This window comes from Solanum dulcamara, chromosome 8, assembly GCF_947179165.1.
Source record: "Solanum dulcamara chromosome 8, daSolDulc1.2, whole genome shotgun sequence".
In the NCBI taxonomy this organism is placed as follows: domain Eukaryota; kingdom Viridiplantae; phylum Streptophyta; class Magnoliopsida; order Solanales; family Solanaceae; genus Solanum; species Solanum dulcamara.
In genome coordinates, this window is record NC_077244.1 from 74,177,411 (window position 1) to 74,189,924 (window position 12,514).

A 12,514-nucleotide genomic window follows, 5' to 3' on the forward strand; every position below is an offset into this window, starting at 1 on the left:
TTTTATTCCTACAAATTATGGAAAAACTATAGTTGGAACCAAATTATGGTAAGTTTCTATTGAAAAAAATTATGGAAAATTTGCCTTGGACTCAATTATGGAAAGGTTTGAAAAGATTCCTATGAAAAAAAATATCTACTTCACAATACTTCAAACCTTGTCTTTGAAGATTCGACAAGTCGAGCAACCCCAACAAGGCTCAAAGCAGGGGGCATTTTTAGACAGTGAAATTTTATAGATAAATCCATATTAGGTTTTTGATTAATCCTTAAATTCATGATATATTGACCAAGTCAAATTATTGGATAATAAAGTTGGATCAATATTTATGTTAAATTATATGACTTAAATGAAGTTCAAATTATATTTGGACCAGTCAGCGAAGTTGACAAGACGAACCCAACTCATACTCTTCTAATCCAAGGTCCTGTAAAATTACTTGAAGTCCAAAATACACCAACAAACCCTAGCACACACCTATAGGGGTCTTCATAAGACTAGAAAGAAAGACAGATGAAGAACAAGAAGAAATACATAAAAAAGCTCTACTCTTCAGTGGTGGTCCCAAGTCTTCCGCATACAGAAGTCATCATCTCTAAGTTGTGAGCAAATTTCCATACCTCTGTGATTGTGATCAAAGCTTGGCTCCGCATTCGTAGTAAAGTTCCAACAAGTATTCCATCGATTCAAGAACAAAGCAAAACTCTTGAGTTGACAATCTTGGGGAGAAATATTAGAGGATTACGTCTTTTCATTAGATTTTATAAAGATTGTAACCTTCACATAAATTCTTGATATAAATATCAATATTTGTTGCTATTTTTCTTTCTTGATTACTTTTTTTCAGGAACGAAACTTAGTCGCATACAAGGAGTAGATATGAGCCACTTTTATAATAATAAAGGATATATGTGAACCACCTTTGAATGAGGAGTATATCAGTTTTAAATTATAAAGTTTAGGAGTATATCATGCTTTTTTTTCAATATTAAATTTAGCACCTAGTTATTAACACTTAAAGTAGTAATTTCAAAACCCATAAAATTGGTTGCTCCTCCCTTAACTAGAGGTCTCGGGTTCGAGTCTGGGTAAGGAAAAATTCTTGGTAGGAAGCGCTTCCCACGAATGGGGCCCCACGCGATGCGAACCAAAATAGTCAGGTCCAATACGGGTAACGAAAACCGAGTGGGAAAACAAAAAAAATCATAAGATTGAAATCCTTACTCGCCTCTACCAAGTACCCTGTCACTCAATGTGCATGGTGTGTGTAATGTGTATATATTCTGACCAACTCCAGCTTATTCTCAACAAAATTGCTTGTTTCAAAGTAGAAGCTCAACAAGTAAGTTATCCATTTCTTGTTTATAGCTGTTTCTTTTTTCATACTTCTCAACAAACTTGTTTCTTGTTTGTTCACTTTTTTTTTTGTAATGCTCTTCAATGTGTGCTATTCTTTTGTGAGTTTTACCAGATTGTCCAAGAAGAAGGCACAAAAAGAATGGGAAGATTTTCAATATCCATGAAGGGTTTTGGGTTGTTCTGGCTATGGGCAGTGATTGCGGAAGCGGAGTACCTAAAATACAAAGACCCAAAACAGCCAATGGTTACAAGAATTAAGGACTTGGTGAAAAGGATGACTCTTGAGGAAAAGATTGGTCAGATGTCTCAGATTGATGAAAGATTAGCCTCAGCTAATGTTATGAAGCAATATTTCATTGGTATGTTTTGAAAAAGTCATTCTTTATGTGTTTATAGTGATGTTTATAATAGGAAACAACCTCTCAACCCAATAAAAGTACGAGTAAGATTTGCATTTATCCCACTTCCGAATTCTATGGTTTTAATAAATCTCCAACTGCAGTTCGTCTTGGACCAGATCTAGTTCTCTGTTCCAAACATTTCCTGAAAGTAGACGAAAAGTTTTAAATCTTAATGCAGGCAAGGCATCTCGAGCGCAGGATGATGTGGACCTCCTTTACTTGATCGTCAAGAAGCGCTAAAGTGAGGCTCAAAACGTGTTGACTGCTTCACCTCGCTTAACGTGCTCTTCAGTGTCGTCATCAAGGTTCTAAGGCATACTTTCCTCGCCAATGAACCTCTTTTGAAGAGTCGACACCACTAAACAATTGATATTTCACTTTATCATAATTGTTTTTCAATTTCTTTGTTTATAAATTTGTCATTCATGCTTATAAATTATTAGTCTTGGACTAACATATATATTTGTATTTTTTCTCCCCTTGCGCCTTTTTTGTTAAAGTCCACGCTTTATCTGCGCTTTGCGCTTTAATCCCCAACAGACCTTAGAGTTTTTTTGCGCTTTTTGCTTTTGATAACACTGGTTCATCCTAACCTCTCCATACCCCGCTTGTGGGATTACATTGAGTATAGCTGCTTATTATAAATGTCATACAAATTACAGAAAACTGATCTAAATCAAAGTGATTGATCCTAGGATGATAGAATCTTTTGTAATAACATTGGCGTTTAAATGAATGGAGCCTTGGAGCAAGAATAAAGTTATTTATGTGTGAAATACGTCACGTGGTTTGAACTGTGAATAGAAATACTAAAGTTGTTTATGTCTGACGTACGTCACATGGTTCGAACCGTAAATTAAGTCACGGCTTGTCTCAAGGTAGGTTGCCTACACCATACCCCCTTGGGTGCGGCCACTCTCCAGATCGTGCGTGATCTCCGGATGCACAAGACATGGATTCAGCAACTTATGCTTGTTTCAGGGTAGGACACCTACGTCACACTCCCTTGGGGTGCTTCCCTACCCAAAACTCTACGTGAACGCGAGATACTTCATGTACTGGGAATCGCCTATGTTATACCAAAAGATTTTATCTTTTTAATCCTATTTTGAGGGGGAAAAAAGATATTTAAAGAGAACATGGGAAAGGGGGAAGCCTATTTTCTTTATCCATTGTTATCCTGCATAGTGTAGTTCATTTTATCTCTAGATTGACATGACCAGTCTTAAAAACATGCTCGTATGTTCACCAGACATTCCAGAACTTTGCTCATTTGTTGTTAGAAATATCACGTTTTTAGGTGTATATTTGACTACATATGTTATCTCATTCAGCTTACAGAAGAGTGATTCTAAATCAGGGTGCTTTATCGTGAAAATGGAGGATCTTTTTTTTGTAATAACATATGCATATTATGGAAAAAAGAAAAAGGGGATTGTTCTATCTTTTACTGTAGTGCATATTGGAATTCATCTTTTATAAAAATTCTTCTGGCAGGGAGTGTGTTAAATGTTCCAGTGCATGTCGCTGCACCTAAGGCTTCTGCTGAGGATTGGGTGAATAAGGTAAACAAGATTCAAAAGGATGCTCTTTCGACCCGCCTTGCTATTCCAATGATTTATGGGATTGATGCAATTCATGGACACAACAATGTCTATAATGCTACTATCTTTCCTCACAATATTGGGCTTGGTGTCACCAGGCAAGTATATAAATTATGCATCTGATTTTTGTTCTGACTATCGGAAAGTACTAATTTTGTGTGCTTTTAGAATGTAGTGAGAGCTCATCTTCTAAATTTGATTAATAAAGATGCATGATAGGTAGTTTTCACATTTGTCAATCATTTGATACCTTAAGATCAAGAAATGATCCTCAGGAGGTCAATTATGTTCCAAAAAGGAAATAATCCTGCTATGTATTTTCAACTTCTCCTAATGCTTCATGAATCTCCTGATGCTTGTCTTTCACCTATTTGAGTTAAAAATTTGTAACTCTAATGCAGGGACCCTGCTCTTGTGAAACGGATTGGTGCTGCAACTGCACTTGAAGTTAGAGCCACAGGAATCCCATATGCTTTTGCTCCCTGCATTGCAGTAAGTTGATATGATATTATTTGAATGAACTTTTTGGTAAAGTTGCATTTCAATTTCTTTGTTATCTGAATCACTGTGTTATGGTAGGTTTGCAGAGATCCTAGGTGGGGCCGTTGTTATGAAAGCTACAGTGAAGATGTCAAAATTGTGCGAGCCATGACAGAGATAATTCCTGGTTTACAAGGAGATGTGCCAGCTAATTTTTAGCAAGGGTGTTCCCTTTGTTGGAGGAAAGTATGAATCTTTATCAATTTTCACATCAACTACTTTCCTATTCCTATTAGTGATTTACACCAGTTGCATGCTTAGAAATGAAAATGAAGATCACTTCATCAGAAAACAAAAACAAAACAACAAATGATGATTATGTTACAAACTCCTTAATAAGCATAAATTTTTTTATGAGAAGGCAACAAGACTGGTGGGACTTAGTGATCTTTATTAGTATCAATCTGTCATTTATTCACTTCACATGGAATTTTCTGTCATACTGGGCAAGTTTGGATTTGATGATCTAAGAATCAATGCTATTGACCAATACTTGTTGGTCACAACATATAACTGGTCCTATCATGGTCAAGTATATACAGTAATTATCTTGACAATGACTTTTATCTTTGTATCAAAAATAATTGAACGGTTTAAGTATTGTTAAGTTATGTTAAAGTGAGTTAAAGTATTTTTCAAGATAATGTTTTTTGGTACTAGAATAATTCTAAACATGTTTCTATTTGAGTAACTGGTAAAATTGCTGCCATGTGACCAGGAGGTCACAGGTACAAGCCTTGGAAACAGCCTCTGGCAGAAATGCAATGTAAGGCTGCGTACAATAGACCCTTGTGGTTGCCTTTTTTTAATATATCTGTCGTCCTTTGTTGTGGAACATTTGCTTGATTGCAGTTTCAACTGGTTAAGGTCAAAGGTAGCAGCCTGCGCCAAGCATTATGTGGGAGATGGAGGCACACTGAGGAGAATCGATGAAAATAACACTGTAATAAACTCAACTACATTACATGGCATCCACATGCCTGCATATATTGATTCCATCATAAAGGGTGTTTCAACGGTGATGGTGTCTTACTCGAGCTTGAATGGGGAAAAGATGCACGCTAACCGAAAACTTGTCACTGGCTACCTAAAGAACAAGCTCAACTTCAGGGTAAGAATGATTAGCTCGACTCATTCAGAATCAGTAAGTTAAGGTCAAGTAAGGATATATCCACGTATAACACCTATTTTGGCCTTGCATCTTTTTCAGGGTTTCATCATTTCTGATTCGGAAGGCATTGACCGGATTACAAGCCCACCTCATGCTAATTACACTTATTCAGTTCAAGCTGAATTTTAGCAGGAATTGACATGGTTGGTTTGTTATGTTTGATCTCGAATCATTTTTATCAACATGATAGTTTTAGTTACTCTATATGATTGTTTCATCTATGCTGCAGGTTATGATTCCAGTGAAGTATGAAGATTTTATTGGTAATCTGACTCGCCTAGTGAAAGATAATATCATTCCCATGAGAAGAATGCTGTAAAGCGGATATTGAGAGTTAAGTTTACCATGGGTCTCTTTGAGAACCCACTGGCTGACCTAAGCTTGGTAAACCAACTTGGTAGCCAGGTAACTTTGATATTCAGAAACTGTTTCAATTCTTGGGATCCAAGTATGTTACGTGTGATCTATGATGCTTCAACGCCTCTCTGCAGGAGCATCGAGAGTTGGCAAGGGAAGCAGTAAGGAAATCACTTGTCCTTTTGAAGAATGGCAAGAGCACTAGTCGGCCATTACTTCCCATTCAAAAGAAAGCACCAAAGATACTTGTAGCTGGAACTCATGCTGACAATTTGGGTTACCAATGTGGAGGCTGGACAATACATTGGCAGGGCGTCGCAGGCAATGATTTAATAGTTGGTATGTCTTCTCATGTCCTATAGCTTCCACTTCACCACAAGTGACATTTTTGGGCCCTCTTTTGGTAAGGAATCTGCTATTTCGCTAGATAGCAGAAACATGCCTTTTCAGGTTTTACTAATTCCATTTTTTCGTGGGAGATTAATTGTTGGACCTGATAATATGACAATTCTTTTACATGACAATGTATAGAAGTTAAATTGATTAATAGTATAGCCGAGAGGAATTCTTTGGATTTGGCTTGATTTTTGGGATCCCTTATGACCCTAAATCACATATAATATACTTTAAATACTTATGAATCAATCATAGATCATATATACAATTTGAAGCCTTCGAGTTCAAGTCTATACGCATACGAAGAACAGTCCGAATCTTAGTGTAGAAATTTTGAGGTGTCACATATACGTGGGTCCTATTACCTCTCCTGAATTATTTTAAAGTGTAATAAACACACCCTAAAACCTATATAATTACTCACATGAAAGGAGATGTTCTACACTCGCCTCCACATCATCCTTACGTCAGCGCCACATCACTAAATCGGCTGATCAAAAAAAATCAAAAAATCCAATTGAAGTAACTGGCCAATTGAATTGGAAAAAGAAGAAAAGGAGGCAAGGTGTCACTATATTGGAGAATCGAACCGGAACTGGAGTGGGTTGGAGGTGAGGGCTAGGGCGAGGGTGGGGCTAGGAGTGGGGGGGTAGGTTGGGATATGACGTAGATAATTGATGAATGGGAGGATAAATAAAAATTATTTTTAAAAAAAAAGAATTTAATTTAAATTGTGTTCACCATATATTGCCTAAACTAAATCTCTAATATGAAAAAAAAAATCGAATTTCATGTTAAATGTTTGAGTAAAAAAAAAAAAAAAAAAAAAATTCTTCCGATATTATACAAATTGATGAAATATCTTTAAAAAGATCATCGGCAATTTAAGTATGTTGTGAAAAAAATATTTATATTTCTAAAAATGATAAAACTGGGCTATATTTCATAATGAAAAAAAGAAATTTTAATTAAAAAGTTATTAACTTAAGTTTTAATGTTAACTACTTATGTTTATTAATTAATAATGAAAATGTCCGATTGAAAATGGATATGTGTCCAAATTAATCTGATTTTAATACTTCTTTTTCGTCTCTCACATGCCTCCAAGAGAGTGAACAAACTCTTTGTGCCACCTCAGCACTGAAGGGTGTTGTAACACCCCAATCTTTTTCGCCAAGACTCGAACCATTCTTCATGTGCGTGTAGGATCGAACTCGGTGACTTCTAGTTGTATATATGAGTTAGGATTAATTCCTAAGTATTTAAAGTGTATTAGATGTGGTTTAGGGTCATAAGGGATCTCTAACACCAGGCCGATTCCAAAGAATTTCTATCGGCTAAATTTTCCGATGAGTCCATATAAAGGTCAACTTCAAACGACCATATCTCCTAGAATATAAAGAATTGGGTGGACTATAACCTATCAAATTAAAGGTCTTTGACTCTTCTTTCCAACTCTACCAAGATTGCATTTTTCTGAGTTCGGAGTCAAAATTTATGCATAGTTGACTAGAGAGGTCTGCGACAAGTCCACGTTGCGGACCTGCAACGAACTTGGACAATTTTTCCAGATTTTATTTTTTTTGTCGACCAAAAAGGTAAGCGACAAGTACGCGTCTCGTACCTGTCACGAAATTGTCCAGTTTTTCAGATTTTGTAGGGGCATCTTGGGAAAATTACCTAATAATATACATATGATCTTGGACGCATTTTAGGGCAAAATTCCATCCCCATCTCAGTTTCTAAGGAGTTTTTCTCTCCAAAACACCAAGAACATTGAGAGCAAAGATTAGAGAAGAGGGAGAGGGCTAGAGTTCAAGTTCTTTAAGTAAGGCCATCAAATCCTCTCTTTGTTCTTCAAGTCAAGTATGTAAGGCTAACCTAAAATATGGATTGAGTTCTTCCATATGCCCCATAGATGTGTTGTATGAAGATTGTGAAAGGCTTGAACCTTCTTTGAAGATTTTCTTGAAATTTTCCTAAAACTCTAGAATATTCTTATATACTATTAATTGATTGATGATTTTCATGACTTGAATTCTTGAATAATTATCTTTCCTATTTATTTCACAAACCGTAGTTACATATTGACTACAATAAATTTTTGTATATAAATTCATACGTATTGATGGTGTTCTCGAGTTGAGTTTTGTTGAGAGTATGAATTCATGTATTCATTCACATAAACTCAAGATGAGATTTCTTTATGTTATAATTTGTCTTGAGGTTGAGATTGATAGTTTTTATGTAAATATTGCTTTCAAAGGGAGATGATGTATTTTTGTTAATGAGTGTGAATGAAATTGAATATAGAGATAAATGGAAATTTTGGAGCAAGATATTTGATGATGATGTGAATGATGGTTATCTTTAACATAGGCAGAATGATTGATGAAGAGGTATGTTGATGATGATGTTTAAGATGAAATGGATTGGAGTCTAATGTGACTACATGATATGTGATTTCCATAATTTAATTTGATAGGAGTCATATGAGTATAAATGATTGTTTGAGAAGGAGTTTTAAATAAATGATTTGTGAACATTTTTGCATAAATTATTTATACAATATTTTGAGTTTAAAGAATGATTATTTTCATCTTTGATTTAAAAAGAGTTTAAGCATGAGTTGAGTTTGAGAAATCTCTTAATTATCATTTTGAACATGAGTATTTTGAGTATAAACGAGTTGAGTATTTTTACATTAAAATGTCTATTTTGAGTTTGAGTTGAGGAGTTAAAATTATGTTTTAAATGCATATAGTATTTTCTGCATTCATTGAGTTGAGATGGTAACAAATTCAAAAAGCAGAGTTTTATGATTCAGATGAGTTGAATGTGAATGAAGATCCAATGAGACCAGTTGATTGAGTTTTGAAAAGAGTCCAATGAGACTAAATGAGTTGATTTGAAACTAAGTCCTAAGAGACTAAATGAGTATTTTGAATATTTTACTCGCTTGATAGATATGTACATATTGAGTCTTGGGAGGAGAATTGAGCACCGAATTGAGTAAGAGTATAGTCCATACTCGAACCCCATGAACTATGTAGCCAACGTAGGAAGGGATTGGACCGTTAAAGTCGGATGTTTCCCATGAGATTAGACCGTTAAAGTCAGATATTTCCCATTTCATCGTCCTGAAATGATAGGACTTGATTGATTGATGGAACCATAATTGGTTGATTCGTTCATACCCTGGCAAAGTATGGGAGGACATGCCAATGACGTGGCTCGTTGTACATCACCTATTTATAGGTGGTGGAATTGTTGTCGGTTAGAGAAACTCCCAAATTGAGTAGATTGTGCATGATATGATTGGTTTGATTGTGATTGTAGATGATTGAGTCGAATTGTAAAACATTGTTAAATTCTAATTTGCATATCTATTGAGTTGAGTCCTTTGACTTTGTTGTTGAGTTGATTGTATATGTTGGATTGGATTGGAGGGTATGTGATTGAATTAGATTAAATTGGATTGTACATGATTGGATTGAATATGATTGGATTGGATTGGATAGTACGTGATCAAATTGTAAATGATTGAATTGAATTGGATTGTACATGATTGGATCGGATTGTATATGATTGGATTGGATCGGATTATATATGATTGGATTGGATTGTATATGATTGGATTGGGTTGGATTGTATATAATTGGATTGGATCGAATTGTAAGTGATTGGATTGAATTGGATTGTATATGATTGGTCTTTGTCTAAACTGTGTTCTTACTTTAGACTTATGACATCATGATTGAGTCTCTCTTATCTTTATGACTTGATATATTTGAACCTGTATTGTTCTATCTTGACACATGTTTCATTCTTCCATATTACATACTCGTACATTCCATATATTGACGTCCATTTGAACCTGCATCGTTGCATGATGCAGAGACAGGTTTAAGAGATCATCATAGGTGCACCGTTTAGGATCTGTTCACACTCAGCTTATTGGTGAGTCCACCCCTACATTCGGAGGACACCACTTATGTTATTCTTGCGTTGAGTTTAGTCTTTTCATTCTGATTTGAGGTAGACATGAACTTGTCATTGGCACCAATTAGATAGTAGTGATAGATGCTTCATACACTAGATAGTGATGAATCGATTGAGTATTTTATTTTCTTGAATTGTTTTTGTCAAACTATTTAATGACATAGATTGGAGTTCGATTTGTTGGCCCTTGGCCTTTCTTTATTGAGTTAGATTGTTGATTGGGATTGTCCACCTAATTATTTCTTTATTTTAAGTCTTCCGCTAATTGAATAAATGAACGGATGTGTGATCAAGTCAAGTGGTTCGCTTGGGAGCCAGTAATGGTTTCTGAGTGCCGGCCACGTCTAGGGTACCCTCCCGGAGCGTGACAGGTGTGTTTATTACACTTTAAAATAATTCAGGTGGGTAATAGGATCATGTATAGTTAAGGTGTGTCCTGGCGATTTCGGTTATAGTTGAGGAGGGCACTTGTATATTATCCCTTTGAGTAAACAAGTCAAAAATACAAAATATACGTATATACATGGAAAACTTTAGTGATTTAAGCTTTCCTCGAAACCAAATTTTCAAACATGATGGAATAGACGAATAAACAAAGCCATCTTTGTTCATATATTACATAAGTACGTTTGTATGAAGTAAACGTTACATCAATAAAGTTAACATTTACAGAAATGATCAACACCCATTTCTCATTAAAGTTAGCATTAGTAATCCACAAAACCAACTAAGATGTAGTTGATGTAATGTATATGTATATAAAGTTTGTACTAATTGCTGCACAAGGTGTTGTTAAGCTTTTAGATTTACCTTTGTCGTGGTGGTTGAATGAAAAGCTATTTTTCTATGGTTTTAGTGAAGTGTGAATATTCTGATTGTGGCCGGGAGTGTACTGAATGGTGGAGGAAGTGTGCCATTTCCACAGCATTCTTCGCAGATTTTGAAATGTTTATACAAATGTGAAATTCAAAGTAACATACATTGATTAGCGATTGTGATATATAGTCTAGACTTGAATATTTGGACACAATATGGCTTGAAAGTTTGTTCTTTTCTCATTTTGGTTCTATGCCTGTGGATTCCTTAGATCACATTGCATATATGTGGGGGGAGGGGCTGACATGTTGATTTAGAAAATTTCCGAGTCTCTCATCAGGAGTAGTTTCGAGAGGATGAGTATTTGAAACCAGCACACTCTTGGGGAGAATTGAAATTAGATCCTGTGTTGGAAATCTTTCTTTAAACCTTTGATCAATTTTGCTGACAGAAATGGGGGTGATGCTTAGACATCCCCTATCTATCTTTACTGATCGGGATGAGATTGGACGCGTGGCTTCAAGAGTCTGGCTGAAAATTTATTATGCCGTAAGTGTTATTCTCAGGGAATTTGGAAAGATCACACTCAAATAAGAGATATTTTGTTGATATATAAGAGATTTAACAATTTAATTGGTTATTTTACTACTTTTTCTTGAAGTTCTTTCATCTCATTTGCTGATTCTTGGAATTATCTCAACTTTGTAATAGAGACCTACAACTTGTGAAGCGGATTGGGGCTGCAACTACCCTCTGAGGGCAGAACCACAGGAATCCCTTACACTTTTGCACGGTGCATCGCAGTGAGTACCATCACATCATATGCAATCTATATATTCTTTATTTGATATCTTTCATCATTGGTCTGTGTGTTCGTCTGCAGTAAAACACTTTGAACATATTTTCAATCTTAAACCTCCTATTATGGATCTCACAATTCTTGATTGCATTCCTACTTGTATTGTCATGAGGATAATACAATTAGCAGTGTGATCCTTTGGACAATGCCAAACCAAGGAAGTATCAATAATATTAATACCTATGGGAGATACACAGATCATAATGACAATGCAGGGATTGGGGGGATAGCCAGAGACTGCAATGGGGATTTTATTTCCGCTTTTACTATTCCTGGACAGTGCCAAAATCATAATATAGCAGAGGCTCTGGCTGCTCAATATGTAGGCCAATGGATCAAAGACAACAATCACAGGTTGTGCACAATTGAGATAAAAAAACGCTTTGATTATAGTGAATATGCCGAAGAAGAAGAAGACCAACAACCTGAATTTGAAGACTTTTGTGGATGAAACTGTGGGCTTGATTGATGGAGCAGATATTACCTTCTCACACTGTTATAGAGAAGCTAATAAAGTGGCGGATTATCTAGCAAAGTTAGCCGCTACTCTTGATCCTGAACTAGTGTTATAAACTTTAGACCATATCTTTCTGGTTTCCAGAACAGCTGCAACTTGTGCACTGTTTGAAGAATGATCTACAGATCCGCTGTGCACGTAAAGATTAATGCGACTTTTGAATTTATTTTAGAGATCATGCTCGATGATCGTCAAAAATTGAATTCTCGATAATTTTTATATATTTATGCCTTGTGTCGAACAATTCTTGATAATTTTTATTGTAGTTGTATTTTATGTATTATAGATACCAATTCAATAATTATTTTAGTTTTATCTTGTTAACGATAGTAAGCATTCTCCACCTTCAACCTTAAGATTGGGAGTTCAAGTTACTGAGGGAAGGCTCAAGCTAAGATTCTGCTCGTGAGCGTAATGGTATAAGCCTGCCTGACTGTGAGACCGACTGGTCAGCTCTTAGAGAGGGTAAAAGAGAGTTTACTTCACTACCAA

General features: G+C 35.6%; 1 pseudogene; it reads left to right on the top strand.

Moving 5' to 3' along the window:
* The first annotated feature begins 2,975 nt into the window (after positions 1 to 2,975).
* On the top strand, positions 2,976 to 12,209 carry LOC129900176 (uncharacterized; annotated as a pseudogene).
* Positions 12,210 to 12,514: the final 305 nt, after the last annotated feature.